A 20,405-nucleotide genomic window follows, 5' to 3' on the forward strand; every position below is an offset into this window, starting at 1 on the left:
TGGAACAGTAGCAGGCTCGCAACTTGTAGGTGTTGTGAACTTGATGTTCACCGGTGTACTCAAAAAAACCCTGGTAGCTATGGACTTAGTGCCTTATATAAGAACGATCGTAGCTAATGGATTTAGTACCGTGTAAATGAACCTTGGTAGCTATGGATTTAGTATTGTGTAGATGAACCTTGGTAGCTTTGGATTTAGTACTGTGTAGATGAACCTCGGGCAGCAATGGACTTTGTGCAAATTCCTTAGGTCAATCCTTAGGAATGAATGAATGAGGATAGTTGATTCTTAGGGTAAAACCTTAAGAAATAAAGAAGATAATAGGGATGGGTAATTGGGTTGATTGTTTGATGATTAAATATAATTATTATATTATTGTGGGTTGAAAACCCTCTATGCTCACCAGGCTCCCAAGCCTGACCCACTCAGTCTTCTTTATATCACAGGTATCAATACAAAGACATATTTCACTAAGAGATTAAAGGAGATGTAAATCATTAGTGTAGATGAATGTAAGTTCGGTTTATGCTTATGTGTCTGTATTGACTAGGACATCCCAAATTTTTTAAAACGAATAAATGCATCTCTTTGGAAATGCTTTGATAAAGTACTTATCATGTTTTATGGGAAAAAATGCCGCAACACTTTTAATAAAAGAAGTACTCTGATTTGAAAACAAAGCATAAACTAAATCGGTCTTTTCTGGCCGTGAAATTGGGGATGTCACAGTTGGTATCAGAGCATTAGTTTAAGAGAACTAGGAATTTTTAGGATTTCTAGACTTAAACTTAGAATGCTAAGTGATTGTGAGATGAGTGTCTGTTATATTTTAGACACGAGCACTAGTATATTTTAGGAAAGATGCCTAAAATGCTTTTATGTTCTAAATGCTATATGTTTGCCATATATGATATTATTGTTCGGATCTATGGTCTGTTGCCGACCAGATCCGGAAACCTTATGTGTTTAGGATTCTAAGTGTATGACTACGGTATTAGAACTAGCATATAAACGTTTCAGAGTAATAAGGATGATATGAATATCTATCGTGAATGAGGATCTAAATTCACCTTATTCGGTGTATAGATCAAAAATGGCAAGAACCAGAAGTGGAGTTGGAGACGCGAACGAAAACAGGAATCAACCACCTGTAATTGAGCAAGAACCTGTTGTAGCTGCTGCACCTGAGTCAATGACAATGGCTGGAGTACAAGTGATGATCCAGATGATGTTGGATCGTCAAATGGAGGAAACTAGACGTTTGCTTCAGCAAAACCGAGAGGAACCTACAATTCCTGTCGAACAGCCTGAATTGAATGAAGGGCAGTCGGAAGGAGGGAATTACAGTGGGACTGTTGGTCAAGCTAACCCACTGATAGTTAGACAAAACAACCATGATGTAGGTAATGACAGACATGGATGGAAGTACAAAGATTTCATGGCATCCAAACCGCCGTGTCTTTCTGGAAACCCAATGCCGGTACAAGTTTTGGACTGGATCTCCGAAATGGAGACAATGTTCGAGAGTTGCGAATACAGCAACAGACAGAAAACCGCTCTCGCGATTCCTCTGTTAAAGTCTGGAGTGTTGAACTGGTGGAAGCTACTAGCTGGTTCGCTGCCCAAGGGAGAAGCTAGCAAGATGTATTGGGAGGATTTTGTGGTGCAACTAAAGATGCAATACTGCTCTGAGCAGGATCTTCTGGAAATCAACAATGAGTTCCAGAATCTGAAGAAGGGAAGATTGAGCGTCACCGAGTACGCTACTAGTTTTACGGAGAAAATGAAGCTTGTTCCCTACCTACTTCCAACGGAACTTTCCAAGGTCAACAAGTTTGCCAATGGATTACCAGCGGACTTTAGTCCAACGGTCAAGCAAGCAGCAACTTTGAAAGCCGCCATTTGGGCAGCCAAGAATGTTGAGACCCAAATAAGGGAAAAGGGTCTGGAGAAAGCTGAAGTGGGCGAGAAGAGGAAGCTTGAAGGATCCTCAAGACCTGATAATAAGGGAAAGTTCGCAAAGTCTAACCTGGATGACCAAAGTTATGGAGCCAAGTGGTGTGAAAAGTGCAAGAAGACGCATTTTGGAACATGCAACGAAGAAATAACCTATTACAAATGGTATCCGAACTGGGGCACGGGTCGATGTGTTCGACGGGGACGTCGAACCCTATAATGGGGGGTGAGGGTGGGTTGCACCTGATCCCACATTGGCTTGGAAGGAGAACAAAACATTTCCTTATAAGGGTGTGGATACCTTCCTTGTCACAACGCGTTTTAAAGCCGTGAGGGCAGCAGATCCCATAAGAAATCTACAGTTAAGCGAGCCCGGGCGAGAGCAATCCAAGGATGGGTAACCCCCTGGGAAGTATTCACGGCGGGAGCCCAAAGCGGACAATATTGTGATACGTGCCAGAGGGGGATGTTACAGTTTGCATTTGAACACACTCCTACAAAAGCATCACTTGTCATCTGAAGAAGAAAACATGAAACGTTTTCTAATGTCTAAGTTTTATGGATGCTAATTTCCATTTAGTATATGTTTTATTTTCAGTATGCTTTTAGTGCATTTGTAAGATATTTTATTTTTTATTTGTATCTCATGCTTTTAATGTATTTGTAAGATATTTTATTATGTATTTGTATCTAATGCTTTTAATGTATCTGTAATATATTTTATTGAATACAGAGTTGTCATTATCATCTTTACCGAATGCATAGTTGTCATTATCATCTTTCGGAGACACCACTCATTTCCAGTATGCTTTTATTGAATACAAAGTTGCCATTATCATCTTTATTGAATGTAGAGTTGTCAGTAAATCTTATCATCTAGAAAATCTACCATTATCTTATGTGTATAAGATTCTGTGATGTGTCGTCTTTTTATTGGATCGTTGGATTTTATCTAGATAAACTATTATAACATTATCTTTATTTAAAATTTGAAAAAAAAACAAAAATCAATATTCTTCCTATATTAAAAGAGTATAACACTTACATATTTTCATATCCACCTCTAATTCTTCATTTCACTCTTCATTTCTAATCTCTTTGAAAAATGTCTCATAATGCAAACTCATCAGATGGTTACGGTTCATCGAATGTGAATGAAGATGATGAATGGGAAACATGAGTTGTTCAACAGAATAGACAACTTGATGTTATCATGAGTGAGTTACTCATAGGCATGCCAAACATGAGCGTAAGAGATCATCCTAGAGCAAGAAGGAGGTATTGAGATCGGGAACGTGAGCAGGGTGAGGCACGTTTGATGAAAGACTACTTTGTTGACAACCCAACGTATGGTGAAGCAAAATTCCGTGGAAGATTTCGAATGCGAAAACCACTATTTTTCCGCATAATGGAAGCTGTTACAGGCAATGACCGATGTTTTCAACAAATACATGATGCCACTGACAGACAAGGTTTTTCACCAATACAGAAGTGTACTGCAGCTATCAAGGTATTGGCATATGGGACATCAGCATATGCACTTGATGAATATTTGAGAATGAGTGAGACTTTGACAAGGGATGCTCTTGTAAAGTTTGTGGAAGGTGTCATTTCATGCTTTTGTGAAGAGTACCTTAGAAGTCCTAATCAAGATGATTTGGCACGACTGCTCCATGTTGGAGAAAAACGTAGAACTCCAGGTATGGTAGGCAATATTCATTGCATGCACTAGGAATGGAAAAATTGCCCCACTGCTTGGGCTGGAAAATATGCAGGTAAAAGCGGTAAGACAACAATAATTTTGGAAGCTTTTGCATCGTATGACTTATGGATATGGCATGCATTCTTCGGAACACCAGGTTCATGCAATGACATGAACGTCCTCCAAAGATCTCCTCTTTTTGATGATGTCTTGGTAGGTCGAGCACCAAAGGTGAGTTACAATGTGAATGATCGAGAAAATAATATGGCTTATTATCTCACTAATGGTATATATCCTTCATGGGCTGCCTTAGTCAAGTCAATAAGTTCTCAAAACATCAAAAACACAAGTTGTTCGCTAAACATCAAGAAGCTACTAGAAAAGATGTTGAACGAACATTTAGAGTTTTACAAGCTCGTTTTGCATTTCTTCATCGCCCTTGTCTTGTGTGGGACAAAGATATGATGGGGAAAATTATGATTGCATGTATCATTATTCATAATATGATAGTTGAGGATGAACGACACACATACATTCATTATTATTATCCATCATAATTTATAACTATAGAAGACGAAGAATCTTTTGAATACTCTACTCAACAAATTGGAGATCTATCCAGTTATATGACCAACATGGCACAAGTTCGCAATACAGAAGCTCATTAATGCTCTAAAAAACAATTTGATTGAGCATATATGGAAAAAAAAATCGAAACTGAAAAATAATTTAGTAGTTTGCATCTTCTGTATTTGTAACTTATTTTATCTATTTTATTAAGTATGTTTCATGAATGTAAAATAGTTTATTTATCTATTTTAATTTAATTTTATGGTTAAAGTAAATAATTCATTTGTTTCAAAATAAAATGTTTATTTTTAATATTTCTAGTAGTTTTTAGTAAAATAAAAATAAATTAAGTTATATTTTTTAAATAAAAATAGGTTTGGATAGGGTTGCTAATGGGTGTAAAAAATTAGATTGGATTGGGTTGTACAGGTGGAAGAAAGAGAAATTAGTTTTTTATTAGAAAAGTTGGGTTGGGTTCGGTTGCTAATGAGAGTAGTTTTAGACTACCCCCATTGGGGGATTTTTAGTGAGCCGCTCACGGCAGATTTATTAAAAAAAATGAATTAATTGTGGTGAACTATGCCGGCCAAGCAACCCAACTCACAAAAGATCACAACCATTTCACTTTAACACGTGTTTAACAAAGAAAACGTTCCACCATATTTTTTTTAGATAAGATTATATATTTTAGGATAAAAAGCATTATCTATTAAAAATCTAATGTTATCTCAAGCAAAAAAATAAAAAAAAATACTAAAAGTTCTATTTTTTTTCTCTATAAATAGAGTATAATATTGATATACATCATATATCATCTCCACTTTTCATTTCTAAGCCCTTTTGATTTCTTTAATAAGATGTATCCAAATTTCTTTTTAAATCTTAATGATTCTCAAGATTATCAAAACTTTCAAAACTATGAAACTTCACAGTTTTTTGCAAATCCCAATCAATTTCCCATCACTGAAAATGATCTAACCTCACAAAATATCGGAAAAAAAATCCAAGAGGTGATAAACGGGATGCTGATGAAGATATCGCGTTAATGTCAGCATATTGTATCGTTACCGAAGATGAGAGACATGGAAAAAACCAAAAGAAAACATAAATATCGGCACGAGCGAAGGATCTATATGACGCAAATCAAGCGGAAAATCCAGGAAAACTTGGTAACAGGAGCATAGCTCAAATGAAAGGTTGTTATAAACGACTTAATGAAAGTGCCGGAAAATGTGTTGGTATTTACCGAGAAGCATATAGAGAATGAAGAAGTGGAATGAGTATGAAAGATGATGAGAATGAAGCTCATAAATTGTATGAGACAAGTGGAAGCAAGTTCAATGACACAATTGTTTTTAATGAGGTTATGTGTAAATATCGAAAATGGGATTTACAGCTAGATCTTGATGCAACACGATCACGTCCTGAATATGAAGTGGATGATGAAGAAATTGGTGGTAGCACAAAAAGATCAAGGTGTACTGAAGAAGGGGAGTATTGTGTCCAATCCAACACAGAAGGGGCAAATATTACTGGTTCAACAATTAAACGTCCAACGGGTAGAGATGCGGCTAAAAGAAATGAAAAAGGTAAGTCTTCTAATGAAGTTGTTGAAGAATTTCGTGCAATGAGGATTAGTAGAGATAGTGAAATAGAAGTCATGAAAAAAGACTCGACTTGGATCAACAAAGGGAGCAAAAAACAGATGAAAGGGAGCTAGTGAAGATGCAGAGTTTGCATTTGAACACACTCCTACAACAGGAGCACTTGTCATCTAAAGAAGAAAACATGAAACGTTTTCTAATGTCTAAGTTTTATGGAAACTAAATGCAATTTAGGTTATGTTTTATTTTCATTATACTTTTAGTATATTTGTAAGATATTTTATTTTGTATTTGTATCTCATGCTTTTAATGTATTTGTAAGATATTTTATTATGTATTTGTATCTCATGCTTTTAATGTATCTGTAATATATTTTATTGAATGCAGAGTTGTCATTATCATCTTTACCGAATGCATAGTTGTCATTATCATCTTTCGGAGACACCACTCATTTCCAGTATGCTTTTATTGAATACAAAGTTGCCATTATCATCTTTATTGAATGTAGAGTTGATAGTATAATCTTATCATCTAGAAAATTTGCCATTATCTTATGTGTATAAGATTCTGTGATGTGTCGTCTTTTTATTGGATCATTGGATTTTATCTAGATAAACTATTTTAAAATTATCTTTATTTAAAATTTGATAAAAAAATCGATATTCTTCCTATATTAATAGAGTATAAGACTTACATATTTTCATATCCACCTCTAATTCTTCATTTCACTCTTCATTTCTAATCTCTTTGAAAAATGTCTCATAATGCAAACTCATCAGACGGTTCCGGTTCATCGAATGTGAATGAAGATGATGAATGCGAAGCACGAGTAGTTCAACAGAATAGATAACTTGATGTTATCATGAGTGAGTTACTCATAGGCATGCCAAACATGAGCGTAAGAGATCATGCTAGAGCAAGAAGGAGTTATTGAGATCGGGAACGTGAGCAGGGTGAGGCACGTTTGATGAAAGACTACTTTGTTGACAACACAACGTATGGTGAAGCAAAATTCTGTGGTAGATTTCGAATGCGAAAACCACTATTTCTCCGCATAGTGGAAGCTGTTACAACCAATGACCGATATTTTCAACAAAGACGTGATGCCCCAGGCATACAAGGTTTTCACCAATACAGAAATGTATTGCAGCTATGAGGGTGTTGGCATATGGGACATCAGCAGATGCACTTGATGAATATTTGAGAATGAGTGAGACTGTGACAAGGGATGCTCTTGTAAAGTTTGTGGAAGGTGTCATTTCATGCTTTCGTGAAGAGTACCTTAGAAGTCCCAATCAAGATGATTTGGCACGACTGCTCCATGTTGGAGAAGAACGTGGATTTCCAGGTATGGTAGACAGTATTGATTACATGTACTGGGAATGGAAAAAGTGATGGTTTTTAGGTAAAACAAATAAACTAGAAAACAATTCCTTAGTTCACATGCAACCTACTTTGGATCTATGTTTTAACTATTGAACATATAACTTTAAATTGCAAAACAAGAACCCTAGAGGAGAGAGGCTAATTTCGAAATTAACAAACTAGGGTTTAGGAGTTACATACCTTTCAATTGTTATAGCAAACAATTGATAATCCTCTTGATCTTGATCTTGATCTTCTTGGAAGCTTAGCACCACAAATGTAATGCCTCTAATGGAATCACACCCAAGAACTAGCAAGAAGGAAACTTGGAGGAGAGAGGATGGAGAGAGTATGCAATTCCGGCCTTAGGGTTTCTTCCAAAGAAATCAGTACCCAAAATGTGAGCCAGGAGGCTCCTTAAATAGTTGAGGGAACTAGGGTTTAGGGAAAACCCTAGTTATCCTTTGCTTAGGGCCTAAGCAAGACCCAAGGCCTTATCTTGGACCCCTTGGACGAATTCTATAGGGTTTCCCCTAGGGTTTTCGTCCACCCCCTTCCAAGGGAGTTCTGGATCCTTCCATTCAACTATCAGTTAATTGCAAACTAGTCCCTGCACTTTATAATTAATTCTTTTAACCCCAAAATCAATTCTGATTAATTTCTGGCTAACAATTAATTAAACATAATGATTTCTAATTAATATATTAATCCATTAACATATTAATAAATCATTTATATATATATATTAATTTATTAATCTTATAAATTAATATCTCTTCTTTCATAATTTCCTTGTCTAGTTGCTAGGTTGAGGGCAACCCAAAAGGACTATGCTGCTATCAATTCAAGTACATACCAATTATAGTTATGGGCTTAGACACCTAATCCAACAGTCTCCCACTTGGATAAGTCTGTAACTATAATTGCTAGTATGCCTTCTAAATTTGACCAGCAAATTGTAGCTTCCAAAAAGCTGCTGCCGAACTCTGACCCAGTCAGTTATGTGTCCTAAGATAAGTGATCATATAACCCTTCGTTCTGCTTGATATCCCCAGACAAAAGACATGGAAAGTAATCAATCTCTTTGTCCAGAATCTATGTTTCCCGATTCTTGATTTGTGATGATGAAGGACTTCTAATCGAACACATCAATTCAGTCCTGGCTGGGCCCATCACATAAGTCAACACCAAATCATCGAGGGGCCCACAGATATCGCTTTTCCTGTTAGGGCAAAAGGAACGAATAAACGTTGACTCATATGCTTGTATCTTTTACTCATCAAATTATGCATGACAATACGTTTTATAACACCAAGTTACTGATGCGTTTTCGTATCACCAATGCACAACCGACTTGTAAATTACAACTCATATATCTTCGTTTCAAGATTATAAGATATTATCGTCTCAGTATTACTCGTGATGAATTCCATGAAGTAATACTCTGAGCGAGGGTTTATCCAATACTCAAATCTCAATTTCTGAGTACTCATGAACGTTGCAGCAATTCTATTGCCATGTCTATCCTTAGACAATCTGCAATCCAATTCATGACAGTCTTAATTCACTACTTACTTCCAAGAGTACGAGCGACTGTGGAGTTTGAATAATCTCATTATTCAGGAAGTAAAACATGCAAAAATGAAACACAATAATAAACAATTGACAAAAGGTAGTAGCCAAACTTATAAATAATACTTTATTATTTAATCACCAAAAGTCAATTACATTTACTTTGTTACAAGTTTCAAAAACTAATCTAACTACTAAAACTAATATCATCTTTCAGTCCTATGCTCCGAGCATGCTAAATATGCTTAGCCCTACTCAGACCCTTTGTGAGAGGATCTGCTGGGTTATCTTCAGATGACACCCTCTTTACTATAAGATGGCCTTCTTCTACTCTATGTCTGATGAAATGGTACTTTCTGTCGATATGTCTGGTCTTACCATGATCTCTCGGTTCCTTTGTCAAGGCAACCGCTCCTTCATTATCGCAGAACAGTTCCATAGGCTCCTGGATGGTTGGAACAACTCCGAGATCCCCGATGAAGTTCCTCAACCAAGCTGCTTCTTTCGACGCTTCACTTGCTGCTATGTACTCTGATTCACAAGTAGAATCAGCCACCGTATTTTGCTTGGAACTCTTCCAAGTAACTGCTCCTCCATTCAGTAAAAACACCCAGCCCGACTGAGAACGGAAGTTATCTCTATCCGTCTGAAAGCTGGCATCACTGTAACCATCTACTCTCAAAGTATCACTGCCACCAAGCACAAGGACCCAGTCCTTTGTCATTCGCAAATACTTGAGTATATTCTTAACTGCTATCCAATGAGCTCTACCTGGGTTTCCCTGATAGCGACTGACCATGCTCAAAGCAAATGCCACATCAGGGCGAGTACATGTCATAGCGTACATGATCGATCCGACAGCGGAAGCATAAGGTACACGACTCATGTCATCTATTTCAACATCTGTACTCGGGCATTGAGTCTTACTCAATTTGGTATTGCTCTGGATAGGTAGCTCTCCCTTCTTGGAATTTTCCATACTAAACCTCTTTAGTACCTTATCCAAGTATGTGCTCTGACTAAGTCCAATTAGTCTCTTCTTTCTATCTCTCAATATTCTAATCCCAAGAATATAGGCAGCTTCTCCAAGGTCTTTCATGGCAAAACACTTTCCAAGCCAAGACTTAACTTCTTTCAAGGTTGGAACGTCGTTACCAATGAGTAATATGTCATCGACATACAACACCAGAAAAGTTACTATACTCCCACTAGCCTTGATATACACACAGAACTCATCTTCACTTCTAGAGAAACCAAACTCTTTGACTTTCTCATGGAAGCAAAGATTCCAACTGCGAGATGCTTGTTTCAATCCATAAATGGATTTCTCAAGCTTGCACACTCTATTGGGGAACTTTGCATCAACAAAACCCTCTGGCTGACTCATGTAAACATCTTCAGCCAACTTCCCATTAAGGAAAGCAGTTTTGACATCCATCTGCCAGATTTCATAATCATGAAAGGCAGCTATGGCGAGCAATATCCTAATAGATTTAATCTTAGCCACTGGCGAGAAGGTCTCATCATAGTCAACCCCTGGGGTTTGAGTGAAACCTTTTGCAACCAGTCGAGCCTTGAATGTGTGCACATTTCCATCCATGTATGTCTTCTTCTTGAAGATCCATTTGCACCCAACTGTCTTACGACCTGGTGCACTATCAACCAAATTCCAAACTTGGTTGTCATACATGGACTTAATCTCCCTGTCCATTGCCTCTTTCCACTTGGAAGCCTCTGGGCGTGCCATTGCTTCCTTATAAGTGACTGGTTCATCTAAGTTTACCAGTGTTCTGTCACTTATGAATGTGTCACCATCTGAAGTAATATGAAAACCATACAACTCAGGTGGCACACTCACCCTAGTGGATCTTCTAAGAGGTAATGAGTTATCGATTGGTTCAACAGGAACTGTTTCCTCTGGTTGAGTGCTAGTGTCATCTAAGGTTCCTTCATTGGCTGAATCTTGAATTTCTTCAAGGTCAATAGTGCTCCCACTGTCCTCTTTGAACATGAGCTCTCTTTCAAGAAAGACTCCTCTTCGTGCTACAAAGACCACGTTCTCACTAGGCCTATAGAACAAATATCCAAAAGACTGCTTTGGGTAACCAATGAAAATACATTTCTCACTTCTAGCTGCTAGCTTGTCGTGAGTCTCTCGTCTTACGAAAGCTTCACAACCCCAGACTTTAATATGTGCTAACGAGGGAACTTTCCCTGTCCACATTTCGTGAGGTGTTTTGGCAACCTTCTTTGTAGGGACAAGATTGAGGATGTGGGCGGCTGTCTCTAAGGCATACCCCCAGAAGTGAATGGGAAGCGAAGCCCGACTCATCATAGAACGAACCATGTCTAACAAGGTTCGATTACGCCTCTCAGCTACACCATTTAACTGTGGTGTCCTAGGAGGAGTCAATTGTGAGACTATCCCACATTCTTTCAGATAGTCGTTAAACTCGATACTAAGATACTCCCCGCCTTTATCGGATCTAAGTACCTTTATCTTTCTGCCCAATTGATTTTCGACTTCATGCTTAAACTCTTTGAACTTTTCAAAAGTTTCTGACTTATGCTTGATCAAGTAGATATATCCATATCTGCTATAATCGTCAGTGAAAGTCACATAGAATCGATTAGCATCTCTTGTAGTTGATCTGAAGGGCCCACACACATTCGTGTGTATGAGATCCAACAGACCTTCACCTCTTTCACAAGACCCTGTGAATGGTGATTTTGTCATCTTTCCCAAAAGACAAGATTCACACATATCATCTGACTTTAGGTCAAATGATTCCAACACTCCATCCTTTTGGAGTTGGGCTATCCGTTTCTTGTTAATGTGTCCAAGACGACAATGCCACAAGCATGCCTTGTCTACACTATTAGACAAGTCAATATTAAGTACACTATTTCCTAGGCTATCAACACAAGTCACTGTTTCATACACACCATTACAAGGCAAAGCTTCAAACATAAAAACACCATTCTTATAAACAGAAATTGAACCATTCAAATCATTAAAAGAATATGTAAAACCTTGTCTGAACAATGCATGAAATGAAATAATGTTTCTCGTCATCTCAGACGAATAGCAACAATTTATTAAATCTAATCTAACATCATTACTAAGCAGAAGCTGATAAACTCCGATCTTGGTTACTGGTGAAGACTTTCTGTTTCCCATGATCAGGTTTATCCTTCCTCGCTCTATCTCCTCACTTTCCTTTAGACCCTGCAAATCATAACAGATATGAAAACCACATCCTGTATCAAGGACCCATGAACGAGAAGATAATGAGTTATTAGCAGAAATAGTGTAAATACCTGCCGAAGATGGCTTCACTTTGCCATCCTTGATATCTTGCAGATATTGTGGGCAAGATCTCTTCCAATGCCCCTTTTGGTTGCAGTAAAAGCAAACTGCCTCTTTTGGATCAGAAACATGGAGAGTGGAACCATTGGGCTTAGCCTTTGGGCCATTACTAGATGACCCAGCTTGAGCCTTGCTCTTCCAGTTTTGTTTGGGAGGACCTTTCCTCTTTTTCCCCTTTCCCTGTCCAATAGCCAAAACAGGGGCACTCGTAGGTGTGGAGGGTATACTTTTACCCTTCATCCCTGCCTCAGCTGTCTGCAACAAGTTGTGCAATTGGGCCAAGGTCTGCTCAGTATTGTTCAAATGGTAAGTTAGAATAAACTGACCATAACATTCAGGAAGTGAGTTCAAGACCATGTCAATGGCCAATTCCTCATCAAAGTGAATATTGAGCTTGACCAAACGCTCTATGTAGCGTTGCATTCTTTGCACATGTGACACAACCGACTCCCCATCTTTCATCTTGCAAGCCATGAGTGACTTGACTACTTCGAACTTTTCTTGACGAGCTCGCTTATGGTACTTTTCCATAAGGTCCTTGTTCATCTCGAAAGGCCAGTAGTCCTCATAGTACCTCTGCAGTTCTGGGGACATAGTTGCCACCATGATGCATGCCACTTTGGTAGCATCATCGTAATGTTTCTTGTAGGCAGCAAGATCTTCAGGAGTAGCTTCATTCTCATCAAGCTCTTTGAGCTCCTTTTCAAGAACATATTCTTTGTTCTCGAAACGAAGAGCCATCTTGATGTTGCGCATCCAATCGTTATAGTTTGAGCCATCCATAACGACTTTGGAGCATATATTGAGCAAAGAGAAGTTTTGGTTGGAGGAGGACGAAGCAGAAGTGTTTCCAGGAGTAGACATCTGAAAAGAAAGTTTTAGTTAGATTTCAAGATACCTTAATAGAATAACCCAAAGATATAATATCAAGGTTAGGATCCAACTATGAAGATTCACAACTTAGAAATGGGATGCCGAGATCCAAGTGCAAATTTCATAAAGGTAGGTGAATGACGATTCACCAATTCCACCATTAGACGAAACAAACGAAGTGAAATTCCTAATTCTTTTGAGATAAATTGAAACTATTCAATGGCATGTTTTAATCTCAGATTATGCTCTTCTATTTGTGACTGGGATGCCGAGGATCACAAACAAGATGTGAATAACCATGCAAATGTGCTTGGTAACCTCATTGTATTTATCATTAACTATTGATGTGCTGGTAAACCACACACGCTCCATCAAAATGACAATTATGAGATACCCATTACTACTCTTTATTAGTGCCTTTTAGTGTGCTGGTTAACCACACACGCTCCACTAACGACCAATAAAGCATAATGTGCAATTTCATGGATTAGCATACTTTTCACATTTTTCCTAAAGTAACTAGAGTTGGGATTTTGAAAATAATGTTCTAGTACTTTCTTTAATATCATTATACTTTTAATGAGAAGTAGTTGTCCTATCAAATCCGTTCTGCTAACGACCCTCCACTAATCAAGGAAGCGGTGGGTGAGAGTGGACACCCATTCAACTACCATTTTATAGGCAGTTTCCTTATACCCCCCTTATAGATTAGCTTCGTGAATGAGGCATACTAGCGATTTGACTGACCATATTCTTATACATATATAATATTAAACTTTTAATTATAATATATATATATAAGGTGTGTTTTAAAACATTTTAAAACTTCAAGGGTTTATAAATTTCGAAATTTAAGCTATTAAATTTAAATTTAAATAAACCAATTAACTAGATTTAATATTTATCTTTTAATTAACTATTAATCAAATTATTAAATCTTGTAAGGATTATCTAATTAAATTAATCCATTAATTTAATCCTAATCCTTATCCCTCTAAATTTCGAAAAATAGGGTAAGGATAATTATCCAATTAATCTAATTAAGTAACAATTATCCAAAACAAGAAACCCTAGTTATCCTCTAGCATATTTCGAAATTCACAAGGGAGTAGGTTAGGGTTTTCAAAACCCTAACCCTAATTTCGATTAGGGTTCTTTGGAGGCTAGGGTTTTCGAAAACCCTTCAATCCAAAACCCTAATTGCGAAAATTTGGCCTTTAGGGTTTAATGGCTATAAACCCTAATTTGCAATTCAACTATTATAGCAATTCAATTTAAAACAAACAATGGCTCTGATACCACTGATGGGTTTTAGGTAAAACAAATAAACTAGAAAACAATTCCTAAGTTCACATGCAACCTACTTTGGATCTATGTTTTAACTATTGAACATATAACTTTGAATTGCAAAACAAGAACCCTAGAGGAGAGAGGCTAATTTCGAAATTAACAAACTAGGGTTTAGGAGTTACATACCTTTCAATTGTTATAGCAAACAATTGATAATCCTCTTGATCTTGATCTTGATCTTCTTGGAAGCTTATCACCACAAATGTAATGCCTCTAATGGAATCACACCCAAGAACTAGCAAGAAGGAAACTTGGAGGAGAGAGGATGGAGAGAGTATGCAATTCCGGCCTTAGGGTTTCTTCCAAAGAAATCAGTACCCAAAATGTGAGCCAGGAGGCTCCTTAAATAGTTGAGGGAACTAGGGTTTAGGGAAAACCCTAGTTATCCTTTGCTTAGGGCCTAAGCAAGACCCAAGACCTTATCTTGGACCCCTTGGACGAATTCTCTAGGGTGTCCCCTAGGGTTTTCGTTCACCCCCTTCCAAGGGAGTTCTGGATCCTTCCATTCAACTATCAGTTAATTGCAAACTAGTCCCTGCACTTTATAATTAATTCTTTTAACCCCAAAATCAATTCTGATTAATTTCTGGCTAACAATTAATTAAACATAATGATTTCTAATTAATATATTAATCCATTAACATATTAATAAATCATTTATATATATATATTAATTTATTAATCTTATAAATTAATATCTCTCCTTTCATAATTTCCTTGTCCAGTTGCTAGGTTGAGGGCAACCCAAAAGGACTGTGCTGCTATCAATTCAAGTACATACCAATTATAGTTATGGGCTTAGACACCTAATCCAACAAAAACTGCCCCACTGCTTGGGCTGGACAATATACAGGTAAAAGCGGTAAGACAACAATAATTTTGCAAGCTGTTGCATCGTATGACTTATGGATATGGCATGCATTCTTCGGAACACCATGTTCGTGCAATGACATGAACGTCCTCCAAAGATCTCCTCTTTTTGATGATGTCCTGGCAGGTCGAGCACCAAAAGTGAGTTATACTGTGAATGATTGAGAAAATAATATGACTTATTATCTCACTAATGGCATATATCCTTCATGGGCTGCCTTTGTCATGTCAATAAGTTCTCCACAACTTCAAAAACACAAGTTGTTAGCTGAACATCAAGAGGCTGCTAGAAAAGATGTTGAAAGAACATTTGGAGTTTTACATGCTCGTTTTGCATTTCTTCATCGCCCTTGTCTTGTGTGCGACAAAGATATGATGGGGAAAATTATGATTGAATGTATCATTATTAATAATATGATAGTTGAGGATGAACGACACACACACACACATTCATTATTATGATCCATCATAATTTATAACTATAGAAGACGAAGAATATTTTGAATACTCTACTCAACGAATTAGATCTATCCGGTTATATGACCAACATAGCACAAGTTCGCAATAGAGAAGCTCATAACGCTCTAAAAAACGATTTGATTGAACATATATGGAAAAAATTCAACACTGAAGAATAATTTAGTAGTTTGCATCTAGTGTATTTGTAAATTATTTTATCTATTTTATTAAGTATGTTTCATAAATGTAAAATATTTTATTTATCTATTTTTATTTAATTTTATGTTTAAAATAAATAATTTATTTGTTTCAAAATAAATATTTATTTTTAATATTTCTAGTAGTTTTTAGTAAAAGAAAAATAAAAATAAGTTATATTTTTAAATAAAAATGGGTTTGGATTGGGTTGGTAATGGGTGTAAAAAATTAGATTGGATAGGGTTGTATAGGTGAAAGAGAGAGAAATTAGTGTTTTTATTAGAAAAGTTGGGTTGGGTTGGGTTGCTAATGAGAGTAGTTTTAGACTACCCCCATTGGGGGATTTTTGGTGAGCCGCTTATGGAAAATTTATTAAAAAAATGAATTAATTTTGGTGAACTAGACCGACAAAGCAACCCAACTCACAAAAGATCACATCCATTTCACTTTAACACATGTTGAACAAAGAAAGCGTTTCACCATATTTTTTTAGATTAGATTATATATTTTAGGATAAAAATCATTATCTACTAAAAATCTAATGTTATCTCAATCAAAAAAATAGAAAAAAAATATTAAAAGTTCTGTTTTTTTTTCTCTATAAATAGAGTATAATATTGATATACTTCATATCTCATCTCCACTTTTCATTTCTGAACCCTTTTGATTTCTGTAAGAAGATGGATCCAAATTTCCTTTTAAATCTAAATGATTCTCAAGATTATCAAAACTTTCAAAGTTATGAAACCTCACAGTTTTTTGCAAATCCCAATCAATTTCCCATCACTGAAAATATTCAAACCTCGCAAAATACCGAAAAAAATCCAAGAGGTGATAGATGGGATGCTGATGAAGATATCGCTTTAATGTCAGCATATTGTATCCTTAGTGAAAATGAGAGACAAGGAAAAAACCAAAAGAAAACATCAATATGGGAAAGAGTGAAGGAGCTATATGATGCAAATTAGGCGGAAAATCAAGGAATGCTTGGTAACAGGAACATAGCTCAAATGAAAGGTCGTTATAAACAACTTAATGAAAGTGCCGGAAAATGGATTGGTATTTATCGAGAAGCATATAGAAAAAGAAGAAGTGGATTGAGTATGAAAGATGTTGAGAATAAAGCTCATAAATTGTATGAGACAAGTGGAAGCAAGTTCAATGACGCAATTGTTTTTAATGAGGTTATGTTTAAACATCAAAAATGGGATATACAGCTAGACCAAGATGCAACACGATCACGTCTTGAATATGAAGTAGGTGATGAAGAAAGTGGTGTAGCACATAAAGATCAAGGTGTACCGAAGAAGTGGAGTATTGTGTCCAATCCAACATAGAAGGGGAAAATATTACTGGTTCAACAATTAAATGTCCAACAGGTAGAGATGCGGCTAAAAGAAAAGAAAAAGGTAAGTTTTCTAATGAAGTTGTTGCAGAACTTCGTGCATTGAGGCTTAGTAGAGATAGTGAAGTAGAAGTCATGAAAAAAAGACTCGACTTGGATCAACAAAGGGATCAAAAAACAGATGAAAGGGAGCTAGTGAAGATGCAAAGTTTGCATATGAACACACTCCTACAAAATGAGCACTTGTCATCTGAAGAAGAAAACAAGAAACGTTTTCTAATCTCTATGTTTTATGGAAACTAATTGCAATTTAGGTTATGTTTTATTTTCATTATACTTTTAGTGTATTTGTAAGATATTTTATTTTGTATTTGTATCTCATGCTTTTAATGTATTTGTAAGATATTTTATTATGTATTTGTTCCTCATGATTTTAATGTATCTGTAATATATTTTATTGAATGCAGAGATGTCATTATTTTCTTTACTGAATGCATAGTTGTCATTATCATCTTTCGGAGACACTACTCATTTCCAATATGCTTTTATTTAATACAAAGTTGCCATTATCATCTTTCTTGAATGCATTGTTTTCAGTATAACCTTATCATCTAGAAAATCCACCATTATCTTATGTGTATGAGATTATGTGATGTGTCGTCTTTTTATTGGATCCTTGGATTTTTTTTAGATAAACTATTTTAACATTATATTTATTTAAAATTTGAAAAAAAAAAACAAAAATCAATATTCTTCCTATATTAATAGAGTATAACACTTACATATTTTCATATCCACCCCTAATTCTTCATTTCACTCTTCATTTCTAATCTCTTTGAAAAATTATAATGCAAACTCGTAAGATGGTTCCGGTTCATCGAATGTGAATGAATATGATGAATGGGAAGCACGAGTTGTTTAACAGAATAGACAGCGTGATGTTATCATGAGTGAGTTACTCATAGGCATGCCAAACATGAGCATAAAAGATCATCCTAGAGCAAGAAGGAGGTATTGAGATCGGGAACGCGAGCAGGGTGAGGCACGTTTGATGAAAGTCTAATTTGTTGACAACCCAACATATGGTGAAGCAAAATTCCGTGGTAGATTTCGAATGCGAAAACCACTATTCCTCCTCATAGTGGAAGCTGTTACAGCCAATGAACGACATTTTCAACAAACACGTGATGCCACAGGAAGACAAGGTTTTTCACCAATACAAAAATGTATCGCATCGATGAGGGTGTTGGCATATGGGACATCAGCAGATGCACTTGATGAATATTTGAGAATGAGTGAGATTGTGACAAGGGATGCTCTTGTAAAGTTTGTGGAAGGTGTCATTTCATGCTTTCGTGAAGAGTACCTTAGAAGTCCCAATCAAGATAATTTGGTACGATTGCTCCATGCTGGAGAAGAACGTGGATTTCCAGGTAGGGTAGGCAGTATTGATTACATGCACTGGGAATGGAAAAACTGCCCCACTGCTTGGGCTGTACAATATACAGGTAAAAGCGGTAAGACAACAATAATTTTGGAAGCTGTTGCATCATATGACTTATGGATATGGCATGCATTCTTCGGAACACCAGGTTCGTGCAATGACATTAACGTCCTCCAAAGATCTCCTCTTTTTGATGATGTCTTGGTAGGTCGAGCACCAAAGGTGAGACACACTGTGAATGATCGAGAAAATAATATGGCTTATTATCTCAATAATGGCATATATCCTTCATGGGCTGCCTTTGTCAAGTCAATAAGTTCTCCACAACTTCAAAAACACAAGTTGTTCGCTGAACATCAAGCGGCTGCTAGAAAAGATGTTGAACGAACATTAGGAGTTTGACAAGCTCGTTTTGCATTTCTTCATCTCCCTTGTCTTGTGTGGGACAAAGATATGATGGGGAAAATTATGATTGAATGTATTATTATTCATAATATGATAGTTGAGGATGAACGAAACACACACACACACATTCATTATTATGATCCATCATAATTAATAACTATAGAAGACGAAGAATCTTTTGAATACTCTACTCAACGAATTGGATCTATCCAATTATATGACTAAAATAGCACAAGTTTGCAATAGAGAAGCAAACAACGCTCTAAAAAACGATTTGATTGAGCATATATGGAAAAAATTCAACACTGAAGAATAATTTAGTATTTTGCATCTTCTGTATTTGTAACTTATTTAATCTATTTTATTAAGTATGTTTCATTAATTTAAAATATTTTATTTATCTATTTTTATTTAATTTTATGTTTAAAATAAATAATTTATTTGTTTCAAAATAAAATATTTATATTTAATATTTCTAGTAGTTTTAGTAAAAGAAAAATAAAAATAAGTTATATTTTTTAAATAAAAATGGGTTTGGATTGGGTTGCTAATGAGTGTAAAAAATTAGATTGAATTGGGTTGTATAGGTGGAAGAGAGGGAAATTAATGTTTTTTATTAGAAAAGTTGGGTTGGGTTGGGTTTGTTAATGAGAGTAGTTTTAGACTACCCCCATTGGGGGATTTTTGGTGAGCCGCTCACGGAAAATTTATTAAAAAAATGAATTAATTTTGGTGAACTAGACCGGTAAAGCAACCCAACTCACAAAAGATCACAACCATTTCACTTTAACATGTGTTTAACAAAGAAAGCGTTCCACCATATTTTTTTTAGATAAGATTATATATTTTAGGATAAAAAGCATTATCTACTAAAAATCTAATGTTATCTCAATAAAAAAAATAAAAAAAATACTAAAAGTTCTATTTTTTTCTCTATAAATAAAGTATAATATTGATATACATCATATCTCATCTCGACTTTTCATTTCTAAACCCTTTTGATTTCTTTAATAAGATGCATCCAAATTTCTTTTTAAATCTTAATGATTCTTAAGATTATCAATACTTTCAAAGCTATGAAACTTCACAGTTTTTTGCAAATCCCAATCAATTTCCCATCACTGAAAATGATCTAACCTCACAAAATACCGGAAAAAATCCAAGAGGTGATAAACGGGATGCTGATGAAGATATCGCTTTAATGTCAGCATATTGTATCGTTACTAAAGTTGAGAGACGTGGAAAAAACAGAAAGAAAACATCAATATGGGCACGAGTGAGGGAGCTATATGATGCAAATCAGGCGGAAAATCCAGGAAAAC

The 20,405-nt window shown here is 36.0% G+C and overlaps 3 pseudogenes; all 3 read left to right on the plus strand.

Annotated features, from left to right (window-relative positions):
* LOC145131798 (beta-1,6-galactosyltransferase GALT29A-like) overlaps positions 1–20,405 on the plus strand; it is a 45,275-nt pseudogene that overhangs the window by 14,085 nt on the left and 10,785 nt on the right.
* On the plus strand, positions 3,275–4,215 carry LOC145128895 (uncharacterized; annotated as a pseudogene).
* On the plus strand, positions 6,725–15,694 carry LOC145128898 (uncharacterized; annotated as a pseudogene).

Source organism: Lactuca virosa, chromosome 8, assembly GCF_052849685.1.
Source record: "Lactuca virosa cultivar CGN04683 chromosome 8, Lactuca_virosa_CGN04683_v6, whole genome shotgun sequence".
Classification (NCBI taxonomy): domain Eukaryota; kingdom Viridiplantae; phylum Streptophyta; class Magnoliopsida; order Asterales; family Asteraceae; genus Lactuca; species Lactuca virosa.